Genomic DNA, 13,416 nt, shown 5'->3' on the forward strand with positions numbered 1-13,416 from the left:
TTCTCAACTTTCGTAGCCCTCACCAAGAAGGGAGCGAATCCCAAATTGTGGTCTGAGGAGGTCTCCAAGGCTTTCTCTTCTATTAAGTCTCATTTTGCTAGCGCTCCCATCCTACATCATCCTGATTTTGATAAGCCATTCATAATGGAGGTGGATGCCTCATCCGTTGGTGCTGGAGCAGTCCTCTCTAGAGTCTGTGCTTCCGGGCAAGACTTTTGAACCCATTAATTTGCGACCGGAAGTTCTCTATTGGGCTCATTCGTCCAGAGTGGGTGGACACTTTGGGACAAAGAGGACATCTGAGCTGCTGGCGAGAACGTACTGGTGGCCACATATGGTCCATGATGTTGGAGACTATATTCGGGCGTGAGTCTCCTGCCCCAAAAATAAGTCTTCTCGACAACGGCCAGCTGGGTTATTATATCCCCTGCCGGTGGCAGACAGGCCCTGGGAGATGGTTGGGATGGATTTTGTGGTGGGTTTGCCCCAGTCTCGTGGCTGTACCATCATTTGGGTTATCACCGATCATTTTTCTAAAATGGTGCACTTGGTGCCGCTTCCACAGCTACCTTCTGCACGGGCCTTGACAGCGTTGTTTATAAAGCACATCTTCCACCTACACAGTATGCCGGACAAAATTGTCAGTGACCGGGGTCCCCAGTTTGCGTCTCGGTTCTGGGGAGACCTATGTCGTCTTCTCAGCATTGAGTTGAATCTCTCTTCTGCATATCATCCCGAGACGAATGGGTTGGTAGAGAGGGCCAACCAGACCTTGGTCACATATCTGCAACATTTTGTCTCAGCCAGGCAGGATGACTGGGCATCCTTGCTATCGTGGGCTGAGTTTTCGCTGAACAACGCCATAGCCGACTCCACTGGACAGACCTCATTCCTCCTTAACTATTGTCAGCATCCGCTGGTACCTGTGCCTATGCCCGTGTCTTCTTCCGACTCCAGGGTGGCAGACTGGGCTGTGGAGGCACGGGACATTTGGGATCACACTTCGGATGCCATTCGGGTCTCCAAGGAGAGAATGAGGTCCTCCGCCAGTGCACATCGGTGCCCCACTCCGACCTTTGCTCCTGGCGACTTAGTGTGGCTCTCCGCCCATAACATCAGGCTGCGAGTTGAGGCCACTAAGTTTGCACCTCGCAACTTGGGCCCTTTCAAGTTCCTCAAACAGGTTAACCCTGTGGTCTACCATTTGGCCCTTCCTCCATGCCTGGGTATCACCGCCACCTTTCATGTGTCCCTCTTCAAGCCCGTATACATGTCCCGGTTTTCCAAGTCATCTGCCAGGACGTCGGGTTCGTCTACGGACGATTATGAGGTGAACGCTATTTTGGGGTGTAAGGTGGTACGTGGCAAAAAATGTTATTTGGTGGACTGGAAGGGTTATGGTCCAGAGGACAGGTCCTGGGAGCCTGCTGAGCACATTCAGGCTCCGCAGCTCATTGCTGCCTTCGAGCGTAGCAAGGTCCAAGGAGGGGAGGCCCTAGGAGGGGGGATAATGTTAGGGTTCGAGTTCCCGCCTCTGCACAGGGAGAATCTCGGGCCATCTCCACTGTGGTCTCCCATTCTTCTCCTGCCGCAATGGAGTCTGCTCAGCAGAGACGTCGGTCCCAGCGTCTTGCTCAGTCTGACTCTGTGCAAAGGGTTATTGCTGCCTTTCCAGCTTCAGACATTGAAGCCAGTACTGAGCAGCGGCAAGCAGACATTTTTGGGACTAAGTCCTGCTTTTCTGAGCATGCCCAGGGTAAGATCTCTCGTTGGAGATGAAGGGTCACATGCTTAGATAATGCAGCTAATCCCATTGGTCCTCTAGGAAAGTCTTGAAGGTGCTCAACTTCTGTGGTAGCCTCCCATTGGTCCTTCTGGGAAGGTCCTGTATTTGCTGCGCTATAAAAGGTTTGCATGACCGAATGGCATGCGCTAGTATCAATCCAAGTTATGTGCTTTGCGCCAATGTGGTTATGTGTGATTGTATTCAGGGACCCGGCTGAAATAAGCCCCTAGAATACCAGTACCTCCGGTGAGCACATTGTGTGTTTGCATTACTACTAACTGCTAGCAGTTCGGCAGTTAGCTTGTGCTCCTGTGAGTCTAAAAGGGCATAGTGCTTTCCTTTCACAGCTACTCTGTGAAGTAACAGAGCTAGCTTATACCACCAAATAGTGCCACCATTCACTAGCAGCAGGTTCCTCCTGCACGGTGGACCCCAGGCTACGAACGCACCAATAATAATAAACATCTATATTTACTCCTTGAATGAAAAAAAAGAAAGTATGACGGCACTAGGATGAGTGGTTATTGATGGTAATTGATATAGGCAAACAAGCTGCAAAAAATCAATGTTTCATGCGGCAGGCAGACAAACCGTGGATTAGAATCGCATAGTGGTGCACAACCAAGCAGCAAGTCATATAAGGGCGTCCAGAGAGAAAAAAGAAAAAAGTTGGCACTCACCCAGCGATGAAAGTAGAAAAGTCCTTTATTTATCCATACAATGGGATGCGGACATGCCTGTAGGGCTGCAGTACAAACGAGAGGGTGCGAGGAGGGAACCGGACGACGGCCGTTTCGCGCGGACTGTGCTTCAACGGGTCCAGGTATAAATACTGGTATAATAAAGGACTTTTCTACTTTCATCGCTGGGTGAGTGCCAACTTTTTTCTTTTTTCTCTCTGGACGCATGTATATTTACTCGGCACGTTCCGCTATCCCTAACACAAACTATTATACATGGATAAGTAATATCACAAGTCTATAAAAAAAAGAAAATTATGTACTAAGGTTTTTTGAATGGATTTAGGATATTTTCCCACCACTTTTGCTGAATTGGCTCTAGATTTTGAGATAATTCATCCCTGAAAATTATGTATTCCCCCAATGCGTGTGATAACAAATGCAATAGCTTTTAATCTGTTTTTGACTCTTTTTCAGTGTCTTAGGTAATGAAATATCTCATATAAATATTTTGTATTTCAATTTGTAGGCTTAGAATGCTATAAAAGGGACTTTTTGATACCATAATTCTACTGTATTTAACTATTAAATATCTCAGAAACTAGATACAATCTGACAAAACCGAAGTCATATTCTTAGTCAGCACCATAAACTTAATATAAAACCTTTCAGACATCATTGGCAACGAAATCATTGTATTCCAGTGTAATACACAGTGCACAAATGGTTAACGTACACCGACAGGGTCCCTCTCACCTTATTGGGATAGCCATCAATACCCTCTTTATTGTTAAGTACTGGAGTGAATCCTCAGAGATGCTTACAGACCTTACTCTAATGAAAAGACCCCTAGGATAGTTCTTGCTGAAGGACAATACCTGGCTTTAACATAAGTAGGTAGTTTGTGGATAATGAAGACATTGATTTAATTGCGTGACTTTCCAAAATAAGAATCCAATTGAGAACCACTAGGACATTATGTATCATTTCTTCTGATACGATACCACTACATAGTACTGCAGACTGACCAAGAACTCATTGATGCCCTGATCCAGGTAAAAAACCCGACTTTCGCAAAAGTTGGGTCGAGTGAAATCGGCCGATCCTATAAAAAAGTCGGGGTCGGGGTCGGCCGAAACCCGAAACAAAATGCATTGCAATGGGTTACTATGGTTCCCAGGGTCTGAAGGAGCGGAAACTCTCCTTCAGGCCCTGGGATCCAAATTTAAGTGTAAAAGAAAGAATTAAAATAAAAAATATTGCTATACTCACCCTCTGACGTGCCCTGGTATTAACCGGCAGTCTTCCTTCCTTAGAATCAGCGCTTGAAGGACCTTCGGTGACGTCGTGGCTTGTGATTGGTCGCGCAACGGCCCCTGTGACCGCTCATGCGACCAATCACAAGCCGCGACGTCACCGAAGGTCCTTCAAGCGCTGATTCTAAGGATGGAAGGCTGCCGGAAAGAAGCAGGGCGCGTCCGAGGGTGAGTATATACCTAATAAGAATATACTCACCCTCGGACGCGCCCTGCTTCCTTCCGACAGCCTTCCTTCCTAAGAATCAGCACTTGAAGGACCTTCGGTGACGTCGCGGCTTGTGATTGGTCGCGTGAGCGGTCACATGGGCCGTCGTGCGACCAATCACAAGCCGCGACGTCACCGAAGGTCTTTCAAGCGCTGATTCTAAGGAAGGAAGACTGCCGGTTAGTACCAGGGCGCGTCAGAGGGTGAGTATAGCAATATTTTTTATTTTAATTCTTTCTTTTACACTTAAATATGGATTCCGATACCGATCTCCGATATTGCAAACATATCGGAACTCGGTATTGGAATTCCGATACCAGATTCAGAAGATCGCCGACCTCATGGCCGACCCCACACAGGGGTCGGGTCGGGTTTCATGAAACCCGACCTTGCCAAAAGTCGGCGACTTCTGAAAATGGCCGCCCCGTTTCGCTCAACCCTAGTGATGACTCCCTGAAATATCCCTGTCCTTGAAATATCTGCAAGTACCTCACAATCTAAATAGCCACACATGCTCTGAAAGACTACAAATTCTTAGAGCATTCAAGAACCAAACTTATTAAAATTTTAAGCTTTAATATAAAAATACAGTGCGTACAAGAAATTATATAAAAGGATAAAAATAAAGCAAGAAACTGAAATATGCAAAACAGTTATAAAATAAAAATGGAAAAATAACAGAAATCTACGGTATCTGTTTCTGTCTATAATAATTCTGTTTCCTTGAGGGACCGAGAAATGAATTATGGATCACATACAGCAGAAGCTGACTCCCACATATTGACATTATATAACCCATCTTTTATATGCCTTGTCCTGGACTCATGTTTCCCGGAAGGCCTAGAATGTACCGTATTTTCTGGTGTATAAGACGAATGGGCGTATAAGACGACCCCCAACTTTTCCATATAAAATATGGCATTTGGGATATGCCCTCCGTATAAGACAGGGGTCATCTTATACGCCCAAATAGAAAGAAGTCTAGCACTCAACTTAAGCGGCGAAAGATTTGATTTATTTGTAGCACTTGAAACGTTTCAGTCCATAAGGACTTTCATCAGAAACAACAAAGTCATAACAAAATAAACAAAATAAAGAGTACAACCAGTACAAAACAACGAAAGAATATACAAATGACAAAAAAACAAAATATCATATAAACATATAAAGCCGATAACAATGAGGTCATCATAAACGATCATATCTGAGTAAATATATGAAGGCAGTGGATATATAGCAAATAGCTCCGCTCAGTGCCAAATGAGGTGATAGTGAGTTGTTGTGAGGACTGATATAGAGAGAAGAAAGCAAAAAGGGAACAAAAAACGTACCGTGCCGTTAGAAGCCCGTAGGGCTGGGTTCAGAAAGAGCAAAGATGCACAGAATGTGCCTAATAAAATGCAGAAAGAAGACAATCGGTAAATGGGGCAGGGGGGAGAGAGGAGAAAGAGGGCATATGTAAAAAAGGTACTTACAAAAAGCGCCACCACAGCTTGCGTTATAGAGAATGGAGGTAAAATAGAGCTGTGAGGCAGAGAATAAAGGGTATAGATCAGAACCTGCAAAGGGTATCTGAAAGCTAGAGGCCATATATATGTGTGACATAAATAAGGGAAAAAGTAGGTACCTTAGAGTGCTGTAATGGTGGGGCAATGGCCGCACATCAGGATGTAGCACCCACAAGCTATAGAAATGGGGGATAAAGGCGCCATATAGATCAAAGGAGTGGCAGCAGGCCAAAATGTAGTAACAGTGGGTGAGTGGATGTTACCTGAAAGCGCCGGTGTTTGGGGTGAGGGGCACTGCCTCCTGACACGGTATCCACCGCTAGTCTGAGAATATTTTACCTGAAATACTAAATAATGTAACCTCTACTACCTTTAAAATGGTTGTTCACTACTAAGATAACCTTTTCTCATTCCTTATGTTTGGTCCCATTAAAATAAACATACTGTACCTATACTCACCTCCAGTGACAACAGCACCTTTCCAGCGGTGTCAGCACTTCTGTTCCAGGGGCTCACTTGAGTTTGTTACGTCACATATGTCCTGCATCCAATCAGCATTGGATTCACTACCCACACCTTCGGATGCATTGAAAATAGTAATAATAATCTTTATTTTTTATATAGCGCTAACATATTCCGCAGCGCTTTACATTTTGCACACACTATCGTCACTGTCCCCGATGGGGCTCACAATCTAAATTCCCTATCAGTATGTCTTTGGAATGTGGGAGGAAACCGGAGTACCTGGAGGAAACCCACGCAAACACGGAGAGAACTCTTTGCAGATGTTGTCCTTGGTGGGGTTTGAACCCAGGACTCCAGCGCTGCAAGGTTGCTGTGCTAACCACTATGCCACCGTGCCGCCCATCAACAGGAAGTCAAGGACTGCTCTGTGACTTCCTCTTGATGTTTTATTTGTCTGAAGTCAACTACAGTGATGCCAGTGCAGTGCCAATTGAGCACAGGGTTTACATAACATGCCAACTCAATGAGAGGCCCGGGAATACGAGTGCCAACACCGCTGGAATGGCGCCAGCACCAGAGGTTAGTGTAGGTGTTTTTCTATTAACAAAACCAAACATGCGCAATGAGAAGGGGTTGTCCAAGTAGAGAACAACCCCTTTAATAAACCTTGTCTCAGTTTATGTGTAAGGTAGCATGTACATTGCAGAACAGTGTTCAGAAAGTGACATGGGGGACCAAAGGAATTCAGCTTCCTATTGAAATTTCAGGCATTAATAAGTACAGTAGGTGTGCATGTAATTATATAGTTTGTGATTTCATACAAGTTGAACAGATAATATAACTGGGTGCATGATCGTTATTTTAAGCCAACTTTTTTTGTGTTTGTATATCATTTCAAAACTGTGAAACATTTATGAACATTTTGGGTCAATTATATTTTGAAAATGTTCGATCTCTTAAAGTTTGCATCAATTTTATTTTGCCTTTTACATTGGTTCCATTTTTCTTTAAATATTAAAGAAAGGAATGCTCGATTTTATAAAAGCTAAAAACGTAAGTGGCAATACATAGCAGATACTCATTTCAATCCCAAACTAGTTCATTGGAAAGAAATACAGTACACAATCCCTTAGGCATGACATGTTTTTCTGACAAAGTGTAACATTGCAATGATTTACAAAGATATTAAGATGGAAATGGTGATGTTGAACAATATTTTCAATAGCTGTAAGTGTGTTGTGGGAATCGTGATTTCAGAGAAAGAAAATTAGTTATGTAGGTAACATTATTTTATAATTTCCCAAAGGACATTTATACAGGAAAGCATTTTATTATACTGTAAAATAAAGTTGTCTTGTGCTCACTTTATATATAATCTACTACAGAAATATTCTCATCAAGGCAAATCAGTACTCAAGGAATAAGTTGTCGCCAGCATGAATTGTTGCAAAAAATGAAGAAGTCTGCAAAGCGCTGCCTGTTAATGTATTTTTATTGCAAATGAATTCCTTTGGTTTCATGATTTTATAGTTTAAAGTCAAAAATTTTCTTAGATTCATAGCTCTGTGATTCAGCTAGCTGTACATTATTCAGTTTACTTGTAAATGCACTGACACCCTATAAAATAACAGTAGCCTAAGTTGCATTAATATTTTGCTCCCATTTTAAAGAAAAAATACTATTAGTCAGCGTTTCAAAAAAGCTAAGCTTCTTCATGTTACATGACCACTATTCAAGGAAGATTGGCATCTGTTAATAGGGTTTCCATGTACAAGCTTAGCACAAGCCACTCCATCTACCATATCACAGGGGTTCCCCCTTTCATCCTTTAACCCATGTACAGGGATCTGGACTTATATAGGGGCTTCAATGTTGAAGCATGAAGATGTTTTCTGGCATGTGGAGCAAGCGAGTGGCAAGTAGGTTCATCATGCAAGATCATTTGCAGGAGGTCAAAGTCAGAGGTAGAATTTTTGAGCAGGAGAATTGTCAAAAAATGGGCCTAGGTCAAAACAAGTTAAAGGGAACCTGTCACCCCATTTTTTCAATATGAGAAACTTTGGGGTTAATTAAGACTAGTTAGTTTTTCTCCCTGCTGTCAACTCTGGGCAGCGCTGCTCTCTATTTATACTCCATAGAGTCAGTTTTCAGTGTCATATGGTGCCATTGTAGTGAATACTACTCTGGTTATCTGAAGTCAGTCTTCTCCTGATTTGATTGGCAAATCAGGAGAAGACTGACTTCAGATAACCAGAGTAGTATTCACTACAATGGCACCATATGACACTGAAAACTGACTCTATGGAGTATAAATAGAGAGCAGGGCTGCCCAGAGTTGACAGCAGGGAGAAAGGCTAAAGGTACCGTCACACTCAGCGACGCTGCAGTGATATAGACAACGAGCCGATCGCTGGAGCGTCGCTGTTTAGGTCGCTGTAGAGACGTCAAACACAGCAACACCAGAACGATGCAGGAGCGATCCAGTGACGTAACGGCGACTCACTTATCAATCTCGCTGGTTGTTAGCTCCATGTAAAAACATTGCTGGCATCGTTGCTTTTGCTGTCAAACATGACGATACACGCCGACCTGACGACCAAATACAGTTCTGGCCTTTCTGCCCCGACCAGCGATGGCACAGCGGGATCCTGATCACTGCTGCGTGTCAAACACAACGAGATCGCTATCCAGGACGCTGCAATGTCACGGATCGCTGTCGTTCTCGTTGTAAAGTTGCTGAGTGTAAAGGTACCTTAACTAGCCTTAATAAACCCCAAAGTTTACAGCCTGGACTGAACCACAAGTCCAAGAAGTAAAAAAAGGTTACCTTATTGTCAAGTTTTGTCACCCGCAAAATCAAAGTGAACACATAGGGGACAGGTTCCAGCATGGATGTCACACTACACCTAAGTTCCTGTTTATAGTAATAGCTGATTTGATCAAATACATTCATAAAAATGTTTAAAGGTATACTTCTAGGAGTTCAACACCTTGGTCAACCACCATTATATTTAAGCCTGGTTGGTAAGATTATTGTGTTTCCTTGTTTGTAATTCTTTGCTACTTAGTATTTGCACTTTGGTTTTTGATTCAGTGCATTCAACTAATTGGTAGAGTATTATTTTTCATACATTGAGGAATATTTTATCTACATTGCATTTTTACATTGCATCAACTCTAAACTTGTCATTTTTTAGTGAAAGTTACAGTATATAATTTAGAATCTGCCTTAGTGTTGTTTATGGTTTTTAAACATGCCCCAATGTTATTTCTATTAAAAATGTTTGTATGTTATTATTTGTTTTGTCCAGTTTGATATTTGTGGATGTTTTACCATTATGTCTAGAATTAATGATTGAGATTTTTTTCTTGCACAACTGTTGTGGTTCTATTTAAGATCCATGATGAATAGCCCATTTTCCTAAATTTTTTATTAGAATCCAGATACTCATCATCAAGTTATTGATGTCACTGCAATTAGGCCTGATTCTGGTAAAATCCCAGAAGGGGGTGTTAGGCGTCAGGATTATCTGCTCAGGTCCGGCCGAGGCGGGTTCTGCTCAGCACAGACGTCGGTCCCAGCATCTTGCTCAGGCTCGTGGTATATGCTTGGTTGCTGCTGGCTCTCCAGCCAAGTCTATGGTAACCAGTTATATTCTGGTGCAGCCCTTTGCTCAGGCGTTTAAGTCCAGAGACCACCTTTCTGAGCATGTCCATTATGTGGCATCTTCTCATTGGTGGTCAGATGTTAGCTGTTCTGGTGATGTGGCAGTACCTGATTAGTCCATGGTTGATGCCTCTACCGACTGGGCATGAGTGTTTGGGGTGGAGCCTAGCTTTTAAAAGGTTCTCAGCAGCACCCGCGGGGGTGCTAGTGTCATTTATGTTTGGTGTGTATGGATGGATACTCTACCTCTCTGTCTGCACATTCATGCGGTTTTCTTCCCTTGGCTCTATGACAGAGTATCTAGTCGGCTACATGCTTTGGGTGCTGGTTAGGCACAGGTTCAATAGTGTCAGGACTGGGGTAACTAGCTGCTAGGCTTTGCATCTGCTTCATTCATGCATGCTATTGACACAGTTTAGTTATAGAACACGTCAAATCCATGTGCTTACATCCCTGTGTCTTGAGCAGGATTTAGCACTTTGAGTTCTAAATGTAGTACCTCGCGGTGAACTAACTGAGCTTCTTACTCCATGTTCCAAATACACTGTGTGGCATTAACTCAGTGTGTCTAGGGTAAACGCCCGCTGCTTGGTTCCGTCATTGTTCACACTAGCCGCAGGTTACATATCTGCAGGGTTGACCAGTTGCGATTGCACTTTAATTTATATTTTATTTTCTGCAATCCCCAACCCTAAGCAGGGATGGCCTTGATAGTGTTACAAGATGCATATAAGATGGCATAGCCAGATAATGGTTTAGAATAAGTTGACATTACAATCTTTGTGTTCAAACCATTTAATCTAAGATCCTAAAAAGAAATGCAAATAGTATGAAAATTAAACATGAATGAAAGAATATAGTGACCATCATTAATGTAATCTGTAATTTCGGGAACAGCAGCTATATCGCCTCTCCAGATAAAGAGCAGGTCCTCACTATATCTGAGATACCAGAAAAAGTTAGCAAGAAAAGGGTTTGTGGAAACATATAAATAGTTTAATTCCCATTAGGACATTACCAATTTAGTGAGGGAAGGTGAGTACTTTGAGCCCATAGAAATGCCCCTACATTGCAAAAAGAAATCTGGATCAAAAGCAAAAAAGTTGTGGGTCATCAAAAAATGAGTGTTAGATAGTATATAGGAAAATAAATCAGTAGTAAAGTCACGATAATGAGATAAATGAAACTTCAATAGCAACATCATAGGCTATACAAGTATACAAAGATATGTCACAACTAAGCTATGCATAATTGGGAAACCAAAATAAACATGTCAATTGTTCCAATATATCTCCATAGTACTTAAGAAATCCAGAGGATCTCTTGACAAGTGGTTGCAATAACAAGTCCAGTAATTCCCCAAGAAGTTCAGTAACAGGCTTTATGAATTTTGGGGAGACCATGTAATATAGGCAATGATGAATGTTCCACAGTAAGATAATCCTTTTGTTTCCCTGTGAGGACTCCCCAAAGAAAAACCTTCATACATTATATGGCGTGTTTCTTTCAGATATGGGGACATAGGATTAGAAGGTAGTTTAATAAAAGCAGTATTATCCAAAAGCATTGTGAATATCTATGCATTGTATACTTCAGCATCCATAACGACAACAACGCCACAATTGTCAGACATTTTTATAAGAATATCATTTAAGGCTACACATTATTTAGATGAATTGTTGGAGTGTTTAGGAGTTAATATAGCAGATGTATGTACATTTTTTAACTCACTTTCAACCACCTTTTGGTGATTCATTCAATCAGATCTGGACTAGGTTAGAAAGAAATATAGATTACTTGTTTTGAAAGTAAAAGAATGATTAAAGCTATCCGGTCAGGTCTCCCATGCCCTCCACCCCAGCAGCAGTGACGCTGCTGGAAATGAGCGGCGCATATGTGCTAGATATTCCTAACTACCCCATTCATATACCTGTTTCATTTTATAATCATTATTATTACATTTACATTTGTTTATTTTTCTAGTAGTAATGATATCTTCCATTTTGGATACAGATGATTCAATGTAGTGCAAAGAAATATCACATTCTTAGATACAGTCATGGCCAAAAGTGTTGGCACCAATGAAATTGTTGCATAAAATAAAGTCTTTCTCCCAGAAAATTATTGCAAGTATACATGTTTTATTATACATGTTTTTTTTCCTTTGTGTGTATTGGAATAACACAAAAAAAGCTTAAAGAAAATTGGACATAATTACACATAAAACCCCCAAAATGGGCCAGCCAAAATTATTGACAACCTATACTTAGTATTTGGCTTCACAATCTTTGGAATAAATAACTGCAATCAATCACTTCCCATAACACTCAGAAAGCTTCTTACACCTCTTTTGAACCACTCTTTTTTTGCAACCTGCTCCAAGTTTTTCATAGTTGAAGGACGCTTTCTCCCAACAACAATTTTAAGATTTTTCCACAGGAGTTCAATGGTATTTAGATCGTTGACTCGTTGCTGGCCACTACAGAACTCTTTACTGTTTTGTTTTCATCCATTTCTGGGTGCTTCTTGAAGTATGTTTGAAGTCATTGTTCTGCTGGAAACCCCATGACCTATTATGCAAACCCAGCTTTCTGACATTGGGCAAAACATCGTGGCCCCAAATCCTTTGGTAATCTTCAGATTTCATGATGTGTTGCACACAGTCAAGGCCGACAGTGCCAGAGGCAGCAAAACAAGACACTTTCCCAAAAGGATGTTAGCCTCCTAAAGTACATTTTGACAAACTGCAGTCTAAGTTTTTTATATCTCTGTGTCAGCAGTTTCATTTCATTGAAATCTTGACAGATAGTCTACGCTTATACAGATGGACCCTGAGCCTGCAGGATAGTTTGAATTTCTTTGGAACTTTATTGTGGCTGCTTATCCACCATCCAGACTGTCCTGTGTTGCAACCTTTTATCAATTTTTCTCTGCCATCCATGTCCACAGATATTAGCTACAGTGCCATGGGATGTAAATGTCTATTATTTTGTGCACAAAGGAACATCAAGATTTCTGAAGAAGGACTTGTACCCTTCAGATTGTTTATATTTTTCAACAATATTGGCTTTGAAGTCCTTAGACAGTTCTCTTCTCTTTCTGTTCTCCATGCTTAGTGTGACACACAGACCCAAAATGCAAAGACTGAATTAACTTCTCCCCTTTTATCTAGTTTTAGGTGTGACTTTCATACCAAGTCTAAGAGTCCATGTCAAACTCGAAACGCATGTGGTTATTATCATAGAAACTCACACCTGCCAGCATATGGAGTGTGCTGTATGCCTTTTTATATTAAGTAATTTAAAAATAAAAGTAAGACATTGCCTACATACCTTGAATTGAATTGGAAGCTGGATCATTTCCTCTTTCTATTATTTTCATATTGCCCATACCTGTTATTTGCCACAGGTAAGTGTGAACGAACATCACTTGCTTGAAATAAAGTTGCTCACCCACTATTTTGGAAAGGTTCCAACAATTTTATGCAGCTCATTTTTGGGGTTTTGCGAGAAGTTTTGTCCAATTTGCCTTTTTCCTCAGTTTTTTTTTGTGTTGCTCCAATACACCCAAAGGAAATAGTAATGTGTATAGCAAAGCATGTATAATTGCAATAATCTTCCTTGAGAAATGTTTTCAACAATTTCAAGGGTGCCAACACTATCAGCCATGACTGTATTAACATGTTCTTTCAGAGAAGTTTTTACAGAGTCAATCATAAAACCAGCTCACCAAAAGTTTAGCCATGTTGAAGCATGGATTACATAGGACAAAATGTAGAGAAGAAAA

At 41.6% G+C, this 13,416-nt stretch overlaps 1 protein-coding gene across 1 annotated transcript in view; it reads left to right on the forward strand.

Moving 5' to 3' along the window:
* Window positions 1–2,608: 2,608 nt before the first annotated feature.
* LOC138651998 (uncharacterized) overlaps window positions 2,609–13,416 on the forward strand; it is a 119,302-nt gene continuing 108,494 nt past the window's right edge. The window contains exon 1 of the mRNA XM_069742713.1: window positions 2,609–2,655. The gene's annotated coding sequence lies outside the window, so the exon portion shown is untranslated. The remainder of the gene's footprint in view (window positions 2,656–13,416) is intronic.

This window comes from Ranitomeya imitator, chromosome 1, assembly GCF_032444005.1.
Source record: "Ranitomeya imitator isolate aRanImi1 chromosome 1, aRanImi1.pri, whole genome shotgun sequence".
Lineage (NCBI taxonomy): Eukaryota > Metazoa > Chordata > Amphibia > Anura > Dendrobatidae > Ranitomeya > Ranitomeya imitator.